The following is an 11,038-nucleotide window of genomic DNA, read 5'->3' as shown; positions in this document are numbered from 1 at the left end:
ACCTTTGGATACTCACAGACTACCCGAACATCTTCCTGCTTGGGTCTTTCTTGTTATCTTTGTCCTTCCAGTTCTGATTACTTGACTGGGCTCTCTGTTTCCCCACTGTCTTGTCTTCTATCTTGACTGGCTTGTGTTACGTTTGTGGTGCCTTGTTGCTAATCAGATAGTGCTCACTAATGCCCTCCTGACCAGCTCTTCACCAATCTATGGTCGGTGAGTTTCACTACTCACATTAGATGTTATTTCTGGTCTCAGCATTAGGAGCATCAGTCAGACTCGTTCTTTCACTATACTTACTAACTCTAGGCAAAGGTGAGCTAGCCTGTTAAATCTTTTAACCACTTCTTCTACTAGTAGATCACCTTGTCTAAATTCCATAAGCTCCTCATACTGTTTATTGGTGATCCGTTGACGGAATAATTCTTCGTAAAACTCTATCTCGAAGTCAGCCTAGCTCATCTGGTTGTCTGCTCTCTTACTCTTAACTCGCTTCCACTACCTACGAGCACCTCCAGATAGGCAGAAAGAGGCACACTTACCCTTCTCGACTTCTGGTAAGTCAAGAAGCTCCATTGTGTTCTCAAATGTCTTGAACCAAGGCACCCCAGGACTCAGTCGTGCCTGAGAAGCTTTCTGGTTTCAGCTTCAGCCACTGAATGAGGTATGCTTCTTGTCTTCTAGGTGTCGTGGCGACTTCCAGGGCAACTGATGGGACTTCAGTCACCACTGGGGTCTCCACATTAATGGTTGGGGGAGTGGGAGGAGCTGGCTTCTGATTGGCTATTAGATTGGCAATCACTTGCTGCTGCTCGCTATTTGTCTCTGAAGTTGAGCAACAACTTCAGAGAGAATAGGCCCAGGGGTTCTGGGCTTTTCGTTCTCCTGAACTTGGTCCTCAGTATGAACGGTACGGGGACGTCCTCTTCTTGAAATCTAATTATGCAGAGGAAAAAGACTAAATAGCTTCTCTAACCCTTTCTAATCATATATATATATGAATAAAGAAAAGGGAAACAAAATCTTCTATCTTACTTAAGCACTTAAAAACAAATACTCTATACTGCAGTTAATAATACGGAAAGCAGAATAAAGAAAGAATTTTAAATACTTTCTTACTTGAAGACGACAAGGATGATGCTGATGTGTGTGTGATGCTGGAGAATGGAAACTGCTCTGATACCAACTGTAACGACCACCCTTCTTACTACTACTACTACTATTACTCTCTAAGAGTGACCGCTACTTAACTACTAACTCTACTTAACCGGTACGCTACTTAACTACGAGAAATCTCTACCAAAATTTTTTGGCAGAATCTCCCCTGTACCGGTGACCAAATCATCAATACAAACAAACTATACTCAGTCACAAGCGGCTGGAACATATATCTTCACAACCACGCAGTATAATATCACAAATAAAAGAAGGAAACTACCCTAACAATAGCAAACATCAATATCACTCCATCAATAGAACCCAACTACAAATGCGGAATAAACTTAATTACAATATTGACTCATAATAGCATTAAAAGAAAACTAAAGAACTCTAAACAGAAAAGTCTTAACAATTCCTTAGCAAACTCTTGATCTCCCCATAGTCCAGCCATCACACACCTTCATCACCACCACCTTGTCGCCTTCCTTGCTAAATCTTTTCCTTTTCTTTATCTGCAATAGGAGGAAGTGCAGTCTATAAGCATAAAGCTTAGTGAGCGCTATCTACTCACAAAAACTCGATATGCATGTATATAAATAAAAATATGCTAAAACTGAATACTAACATATAAAACTACTCATGCTCATATATAGCAAAGGAATCCTGCTAACTGAAATGCTAAACATGTATAACTAATCATGCTCATAATAATAAAACTATAACTGCATGCTGAAAGCAAATAAAGCTAAACATGCTGATTAATCTAATAGCAAGAAACAAATAAACTACTACTGCATGCTTCAAATAACAAGAAACTAAACTTTCTAATTCTAAATATATTTGAAGCTTGTTTCATTTGTTTCAAAACTTATACTTTAATACTTCAAAATAATAATAAACTTCTTTTGGGCCCGGCATTGTACCAATTTACGCGCATCCTTAATAAGAGCCGAGGTAGCTAATCCCGAAACTACTAAGGTACTTCTAGGCGATCTTGTGCCTAGGGGCGATCTAGGAGCCCACCCAATGGACCTTGTGTCCTAGGCCTCGTGTCCGGTACATGACATTAAAAGTAAAATACTTTCTTTTTAACTATAACTTCTTTATACTTGCCCTTACTTGGCATTTAAGCAAACACCTTGTGTGCGCTTTTGATATTCAATCTTCTGGAATTGAAATCAAGTCTAGACCTTAGTCTTTCTTGCTTATAGTTCTTAAAGACAGAAACTCATGCTTATGTAATAGCAAAGAAACTAATAATTGCATGCTCAAGATATTCTAATAGCAAAAGAGACTAGAAAGTATCACCGTGCACATCTAATGGCAAAGGGAACTGATCATGCTTAATTATTAGCAAATGGAAATTTTCTCATGCTTTACTAACAGCAAGTGAAAACTAAACAGCAAGAAAATAAATCTAAACAGCAAAGGAAAGTCTAAACGACATGCTGAATCCATTCGAACTCCTTCTCCTCTTCTTTAACAAACAGATTCAAGAATAGAAACTTCAACTCATAGCAGTAAGTAAAGGTATCTGAAACTACTCCTCACTGTGACAAATGAAATGAAGTCTACATGCTCTAAAGGACTAAACTACCTCATGCTCAGATTTAACAAAGAGATTAAATCTAAAGACATCAACAAAGTGGAGCTAAGTGAAGCCAAATGAAGCAAAGTGTAGCAAAGTGAAGTGAAATCAACCTCACGGCAGCATTAATCCAGAAAATTCTGGAAATTTGCTAGAAATAGTTTTAACTAGAAATAGTCTCTAGTACTACTACTACAGCATTTGCTAAATCTATCCTAAATGATAGTAGGGTGACCGGTACATTTTAAAAGTACCAAGAAGAAGATCTTCTGGTTTTGAAACCCTTCTTGTATTGTTCTATTCAAAATCAACCATGCAGATATTAACCGAAATCAACCAAAGACAAGTATTAAAACAGGACAATGCTACCAACTGTAAAATGTCATATTTCATGCTATAATTAAGTAGATCCCTTTAGGTGATTCACGACAGCAAAACTAATCCCATCATAATCCATAGAAATGCAGCAGATCATTGGGCGTGTTGAAACTGAATTGCAAAGTAAATTAATTCACAGCAAAATCCTTTACTCAATGACTTACACGACATCTACACAAAAAGGAACCCAATCAGCGACTACATGGCACAAACTACCTCACGGCAGAAGCATGGATTCCCGATCATCACAAAGAATTCGAAAATTCGAAAACAAGAACAGAAACTAAATCCCTAATCAATCTCAATTATGTACAACATGATCTGTAGGCAAGGATGAATTAAATCAAAGCTTAAAACTGATTAGATCATCTACATGTTCCGAAACAAGCAGGAAAAGAGAGTTAAATCCCTAACCACTAAATTCGGTACAAACCCAATCCAAAGCAAGGAAAAACAAATTGAAACTCGGAACAACTCCTATTGCAGGTGAGAAGCAACTCACCATGTTTTCTTGGACTTACAACCGGAGAAGAGGACTCTAGGGTTTCGGCTAGTTTCAAATCTCGGCGTTCCTTTTGTGTCCGCGTGCTCCCTTCGACGAGAGAAGCTCGAGTCCAAGAAGATCTCACGGAAGTGTCTTTGTCTGACCACCGGAGGCGAAGCCCGAGCTGCGGCTGCGTTTTCGCCCGAGAGGAAGTCGACGCCGCAAGAGAGGAAGGAATCGCGAGATTAGGTCACGGGAATAATTCTCTTCTCCTCTTAACTTATCCCTTTTATAACCTAGGTCTAACTTTGTTCTTTACTATATCTCATATATATCTCGCTTCAGACTTATTAACAAACCACACGTAGCTCAGTTGGTTGGCTGTGTCCGATTGGGTCAGGTTCGGCTGGAGGTCTTGGGTTCGAATCTCACCTTCAATATTTTTTTTAAAACTTCTTTCTTTTTGTAACCCTACTAAACGACCTCCAAAAATTACGTAAAAATACTCTAAAAATTCCTAAAAATCTCTAAAATATTTTAAAAGTATTTCCAAATATTTTTATGGACTTTTAGAACTTGAAAATAGGGAAAATTGGGTCATTACAGCGGGCCTTCGAGTAGGAGTCGCCTTAGGCTCCGAACGAAGTAAATCCTCCATGTTCTTTTCTGTGTGTTTCTCTATTTCATTTCCGCTGCATTAATTTCTGAACGAGGTTTTAATTACTCCGATAGTTTTACGATTACGATAAACGAACGATTTAGCCACGAGCGCTATTCACCCCCCTTTAGCGCGATCTCGATCCAACAATTGGTATCAGAGCGGGGTTGTTTTAAATTGGTGCAACCACCATTCAAAACATTTTTTTTCGTGGTATTTTTCGGAGTCAATTAGAAATTAGCTAAATAGCTAAAATTCTAATTCTTTTCAAATCGGTGTTGCTCAAAGTTGGTCAATACCACTTGAGCTCGTTTTTTTTTCTTCTTCCCGCACTACTAATCCAAGACTCAGTCTTGGAATAGATCTTCTTGTTTGTTTATTTTTTTAGATCTAAATGGCCCAACAAGAAGGATATAGCACTGTTCGTCCCCCACTATTTTCCGGAGAAGACTTCGGATATTGGAAGGGGCGAATGGAGATATATCTGAAGATCCAGTTCGACACCTGGATGATAGTCAAGACAGGACTGCAACTACCAACTGATACAGACGGAAAGCCTACATCCTGTGAGAACTGGGAGCCAACCTTTATCAAAAAGGTGGAAGCTGACGCCAAAGCTACCTGCACCATCCAGTGCGGTCTTACCAAGGAAGAACTCAACAGAGTCGGTCCGTTCTCTTCCGCAAAGGAGTTGTGGGAGAAACTGATTGAACTTCACGAAGGCACCTCGGAAACCAAGGTAAGTAAGCGTGATTTGTTACTTAATAAACTATACAATTTAAAAATGCAGGAAGGCGAGACGGCAAGTTCGTTACACGCTCGAATTCAAGATATTCTGAACTCTCTACATGGAATCGGGCAGAAGGTAGAAAATAGAGACATTATAAGGTATGCTCTTAACTCATTTCCTAGGAGTACATTGTGGGCATCAATGGTAGATGCCTACAAAGTCTCCAAGGATTTGTCCTCCTTAAAATTAGATGAGTTATTTAGTGAATTTGAACTTCATGAACAAACTAATGCACAACCAACCGAGAAAGGTATAGCTTTGCTTACAGGTACTAGTCGAACACGCGAACTGAGATCCCGACGAAAAATTGAACTGAAATCAGAAGAAGAACTTGACTCAGAAGATTCAGAAGATGAACTGACCAGCGAACTAGTGAATCTCATGAAGAAGCTCTACAAGAAGAAGAAGGGCTTCAACAAGAAAGATCTGAAGAAGGCAGTTCAATCCAAGGAGGCCCAACCGAACTCGAAGGTAAAGTTTGAAGTCACTTGCTACGGGTGCAACCAGAAGGGGCACATCAAAGCCAACTGCCCCAACCAAAAGGAAGCCAAGAAGCAAAGAAGAAAGAAGGCCCTGAAGGCAACCTGGGACGAATCTTCTTCAGAGGACGACGACGACGAACTCGATCAGACGAGTTTACTCGCACTGATGGCCCGGGACCAAACTATCGAATTCGAGAGCGAGAGCGAGTCAGAGGCCGACTCCGAACAAAGCCACGGATCCGCATCCGTTTCCGAAGGGCCAGACTCCGCTGTAAGTATTCCGAGGCTTAATAATTTAAATTATTTACTTCGCAAATTAGCTAAGTCAAATCTTAGGATTAAATCACTTCTAAAGGAAATAGCTATCCTTAAAGAAGTAACTAACTCAAAATCCTTACCTGATCAAGTTCAGACTGAAGATTCAACTCAAGTTCAAAAACTTGAGGAAGAAAATTTGAGTTTGAAAAATCAGGTCAAGGATTTAAAAAATACCTTAGAATGGTTTTCTTTCGGTTCCAAGAATCTGGACCTAATTCTTGGGACACAAAGAGCCATCTACAATAGAACTGGGCTAGGATATAAGAGTAAAAAGAAATATAAATATTATTTATCCCTAATAAACAAACAAAGTAGTAAATCAGTCCAAGCATGGGTCCCCAAGTCCAAGTTGATCAATCAAGTTGGACTTGGCCAATACTGGGTTCCGAAGGATCAAATACACTACCTTGATAGAGCATATCGAGGCTATGATCCAGGGGGAGCTAAAAGAAAAACGATCTTAAAAATTAAAAAATTAAAAATCAATTTAAAAATTCGAAATTAAAAATTTAAAATTAAATTATAAATTCAAAATTCAAAATTCAAAATCAAATTAAAAATTCGAAATTAAATAAAATTCAAAATTCAAAATTTAAAAATCAAAATCAAAGATAGATGGAGGATCCAGACTAGCTGGCACCCCCAACTGAACTACCCGATAGGGTAACTGAACCTAATCTACCCGAAATGGGTAAAACAAAAGTAGATTACCCGGCAGGGTAATTAAGGTTAGATTAAAACGGGCTAGGTTTAACTTGACCCACGGTACTGGTGAAGTTTTTGGATGATAGTACGTTAGGGAAGCTTGGGCATCGCATGTCTAGGAAGATATGGCTTCGACCTGGTGCATTTGGCCAAGTGGAACTGACCGAAGCTACCCTTAAATGAATCCTAACTAGTTAGACCAAGGATTAGTATTAAGTTCAATGGGTAGGACTATTTGGGAAACCTCGAAGGCATGGTTACTTTAATGAGCTCCTCGTGACTCACCATAGCCCAGAAGTTTATCCAAAGAATGCTTACTTGTTGAACCCAAAGCTAAACCTTAATCTAACACAAAGTTAAACCAGTCCCTTAAATTCAACAATAGTTCATCTCACAACAATTATAGGATTCCCTGATTGACAATTTAGATCGGGTGAGATGACTAAGAAATTAAACTATGAAAATTATTTTAAAACTCAAATTTCAAAATTATTTTAAAACTAAAATTTCAAAATTATTTTAAAACTAAAATTTCAAAATTATTTTAAAACCTAAATTTCAAAATTATTTTAAAACCTAAATTTCAAAATTATTTTAAAACTCAAATTTCAAAATCATTTTAAAACTAAAATTTCAAAATCATTTTAAAACTAAAATTTCAAAATCATTTTAAAACTCAAATTTCAAAATCATTTTAAAACTCAAATTTCAAAATCATTTTAAAACTAAATTTCAAAATTATTTTAAAACCTAAATTTCAAAATTATTTTAAAACTCAAATTTCAAAATTATTTTAAAACTTAAATTTCAAAATTATTTTAAAAACTTTAAATTTCAAAATTATTTTAAAACTTAAATTTCAAAATTATTTTAAAAACTTTAAATTTCAAAATTATTTTAAAAAAAAACTTTAAATTTCTTAAATTATTTTAAAAACTTTAAATTTCTTAAATTATTTTAAAAACTTAAATTTCTTAAATTATTTAAAAACTTAAATTTCAAAATTATTTTAAAAACTTAAATTTCTTAAATTATTTTAAAAACTTTAATTATTTTAAAAACTTAAATTTCAAAATTATTTTAAAAACTTTAAATTTCAAAATTATTTTAAAACTCAAAGTTCAAAATTATTTTCAAAACTAAATTTCAAAATTATTTTGAAACTAAATTTAATCTAAAAAATTAATTAACTTTAAAACTATTTTAAAAAAAAAAAAAAATTTGGACACAGCACATGAAGGCGCCTCTATCAAAGAGGAGGCGCCCTTAAACAGCGGCGGGAAATTTCCCGCCGCCCACTTAAGGCGCCTCGAAAGGCGCCCTAAAGAGACCTGGAGGCGCCTTAAACCTTTCTTTTTGTCACGAACAGAAGCGTTTTTCGTTTTTGTTCGTGTTCTGCCGCAAGCCAATTTCTTCGGATTCTTCCCAACCAAGGCGCCTTCTACTTGAATCCTTCCCTTTCATTCCTAGCTATGCCTCCTAGGTATAACCTAAACCCTTTTCAATCATTTATTTTCTACATTCTTTGCTAGTTTTACAATTTTTCTTGTATAATGTCAATAATAGGAAGTGTCGTATTGTGGATACCACACCAGCTAGGGCCCCTTCCACGGATCCGAGATTCCCCTCGGAACAACATAGGATAGATTTCTCTAGGTTTACCTTTGAGTCAATTAAACCTAGATATATTGGTCGAGAATTTTTGTCCCAATACTATCAACCCACTATCGAGATGATAAACCACTATCATCTAGATAAACTGGTTGACTGTACCACTACAGTCAACCAAGATATGTGTGCCCAGTTCTATCACAACCTTGAAAAGGGTGATGATAGAACCTATTCCACCAGAGTTGGTGGTACTGATCTTCAGCTTACACCCTCCCTACTTCGCACCAGCCTAGAGCTTAGGGAGTCCGAGTGTACATTTTTATGTTATCCGAGTAGGAACCTACCCTTTGGTGATCCTTATTCCCATATTACTCTAGATGAAATTTACATGCATTTCTTTGGGGAAGAGAGACCCTTGTGTAACACCCACAAAATTATAGGATAAGTATATGAGTATTATTTTCTTTAGAGCATAGAAATAAAAAGGATAAGAGAAAAGGGAAAATAGAAACAAAAAAATAGAATAAGAAGAGGTGAGGTCAAGGATTGAACCTTGAACCTCCCACAAATAATGGAGATAGATTGATGTATGATAACCACTAGGATAATGAATAATATTTGGATAGAAAGGAATGAAAAATTTAGTTAAAGGTGAGAAGGAAATAAAAGAAAACTAAACAAAAGAGCAAGAGAAAACGAAGTGGCTTACCTCCTCTTCCTCTTGGTTAAGAGAAGAAGCAAGTAAAAGGTAAATTGCCTACTTCCCTCCCTCTCTCTATTTTTCGTGGGAATTAAAGGAGTGAGGGTAAAGAGGAGTTGAGGGAATGAATGAAGACATGTTTCATTGGCAAAGGAATAAATAGATTGGGAGAAGAAAAACAAGAGATTAAATTTCTTTTCTTCCTCCTTCTTTCTCCTTCCTCATTCTTCACTGAAACCAAGAGCCTTTCCCTCTCCTCATTCCAAAAGCTAAGCTAAGTTCCTCTCCAAGAAAAACTAAATTTAGAGAAGAAGCCTTCAAGTTCTATCCCTTCCAAGCAAAAGAAACAAAAGGAGGTACAAGAAGAAGAAGCTTTCTCCTTCCTTGGCACTTAGGATATCTTTTTTCTTAAGAAAAACCATAAGCGAAAGGATGTAAGTTTCCCTCACCTGTGGTACAATAGCTTATGTATTCTTTTTATGAGATTTGGTTGCCTAAAGGCCTAGGAAACTTTTATGAAATTTTCGGCCAAGACAAGACCAAGAAGAAGGACCTAGGAAATGTAAAGACCTAAATTTTGACATGCTCAATATGTTTCTTGTAACACGTATCTTATGGTAGGGATTTATCTAATGTTCATATGCTAAAATGTTTGGTTAGAACTTAGAATCACACCCCTAGACTCTCGGCCAAATATGAATAAAGAAGATAGGTAAGCTAAGACTCAAACCAAACATGTTTCTTATGTTTGTTTTATGATATGTGCCTCATGATGAGGAAGTTGTTAACATGGTATGCTCATATAATGTTTAAACTTCATTTCATGCTCATAGGTATTTCGGCCATGATAGGATTAGGGGCCTAGAAAAATTGTTAAACCTAACTATTCTCATGTTGTTCCTTGAAATAATTGCTATGAAAGTTGTTTAAGGTTCTCATGCTTTTATGACACTTGAACCCTAGCTTTAAGTCTTGTAAGTCTCGGCCACATCATGTTTAAGGGCATTGGAAACTTAGAACCTAACTTAACTATGCTCATGTTGTTCCTTGAAATAATTGCTATGAAAGTTGTTTAAGGTTCTCATGATTTTATGACACTTGAACCCTAGCTTTAAGTCTTGTAAGTCTCGGCCACATCATGTTTAAGGGCATTGGAAACTTAGAACCTAACCTAACTATGCTCATGTTGTTCCTTGAAATAATTGCTATGAAAGTTGTTTAAGGTTCTCATGCTTTTATGACACTTGAACCCTAGCTTAAAGTTTTATAAGTCTCGGCCACATCATGTTTAAGGGCATTGGAATTTAGAACCTAACCTAACTATGTTCATGTTGTTCCTTGAAATAATTGCTATGAAAGTTGTTTAAGGTTCTCATGCTTTTATGATACTTGAACCCTAGATTTAAGCCTTACAAGTTTCGGCCACAACATGTTTAAGGGCCTAGAAAACTTAGAACCTAACCTAATTATGCTCATGATGTTCCTTATCATAATTGCTATGAAATTGGTTTAGGGTTTCCATGCTTTTATGACACTTGAAACCTAGTTCCAAGCCTTAAGGGTTTCGGCCACAACAAGTTTAAGGGTCTAGAAAACTTAGAACCTAACCTAATTATGCTCATGATGTTCCTTGTAATATTTGTTACGAAATTGGTTTAGGGTTCACATGCTTGAATGTTGATTTTTAACCCAATGTAATGCTTGATAAGATTCGGCCATGATAAATTTATAAGCTTAGGAAACCTAGAACCCTACCTAAACATGCTCATGATGCTTCCTTATGGTATATGATATGATATTGGTTTAGGGTTCACATGTGGGTATGTGGTTTGTTTACCTAAATCCCAACTATATGTTTCGGCCACTATATGACATTAGGGTTAGAAATCTAAATATGATTCTCATGTATCTCATATGCAATGTTTTATGATGTGGTAAGAGCTTGCTATGCTTCAATGTTTAATTATGTACACTTATGATCTATGTATGATGGTAATCCTTATGCTATGTTGTGTGCCCAAGTTATGCATGATATTATGATGAGCTGTGTGCCCAAATTATGCATGCTATTTATGATGAGCTGTGTGCCCAAACTATGCATGTACTTATGATGTGCTGTGTGCCCAAATTTTACATACCATTATGATGAGCTGTGTGCCCAAA

Source organism: Zingiber officinale, chromosome 9B (genome assembly GCF_018446385.1).
Source record: "Zingiber officinale cultivar Zhangliang chromosome 9B, Zo_v1.1, whole genome shotgun sequence".
NCBI classification, from domain to species: Eukaryota; Viridiplantae; Streptophyta; class Magnoliopsida; order Zingiberales; family Zingiberaceae; genus Zingiber; species Zingiber officinale.
Note: the sequence above shows the minus strand (reverse complement) of the source record.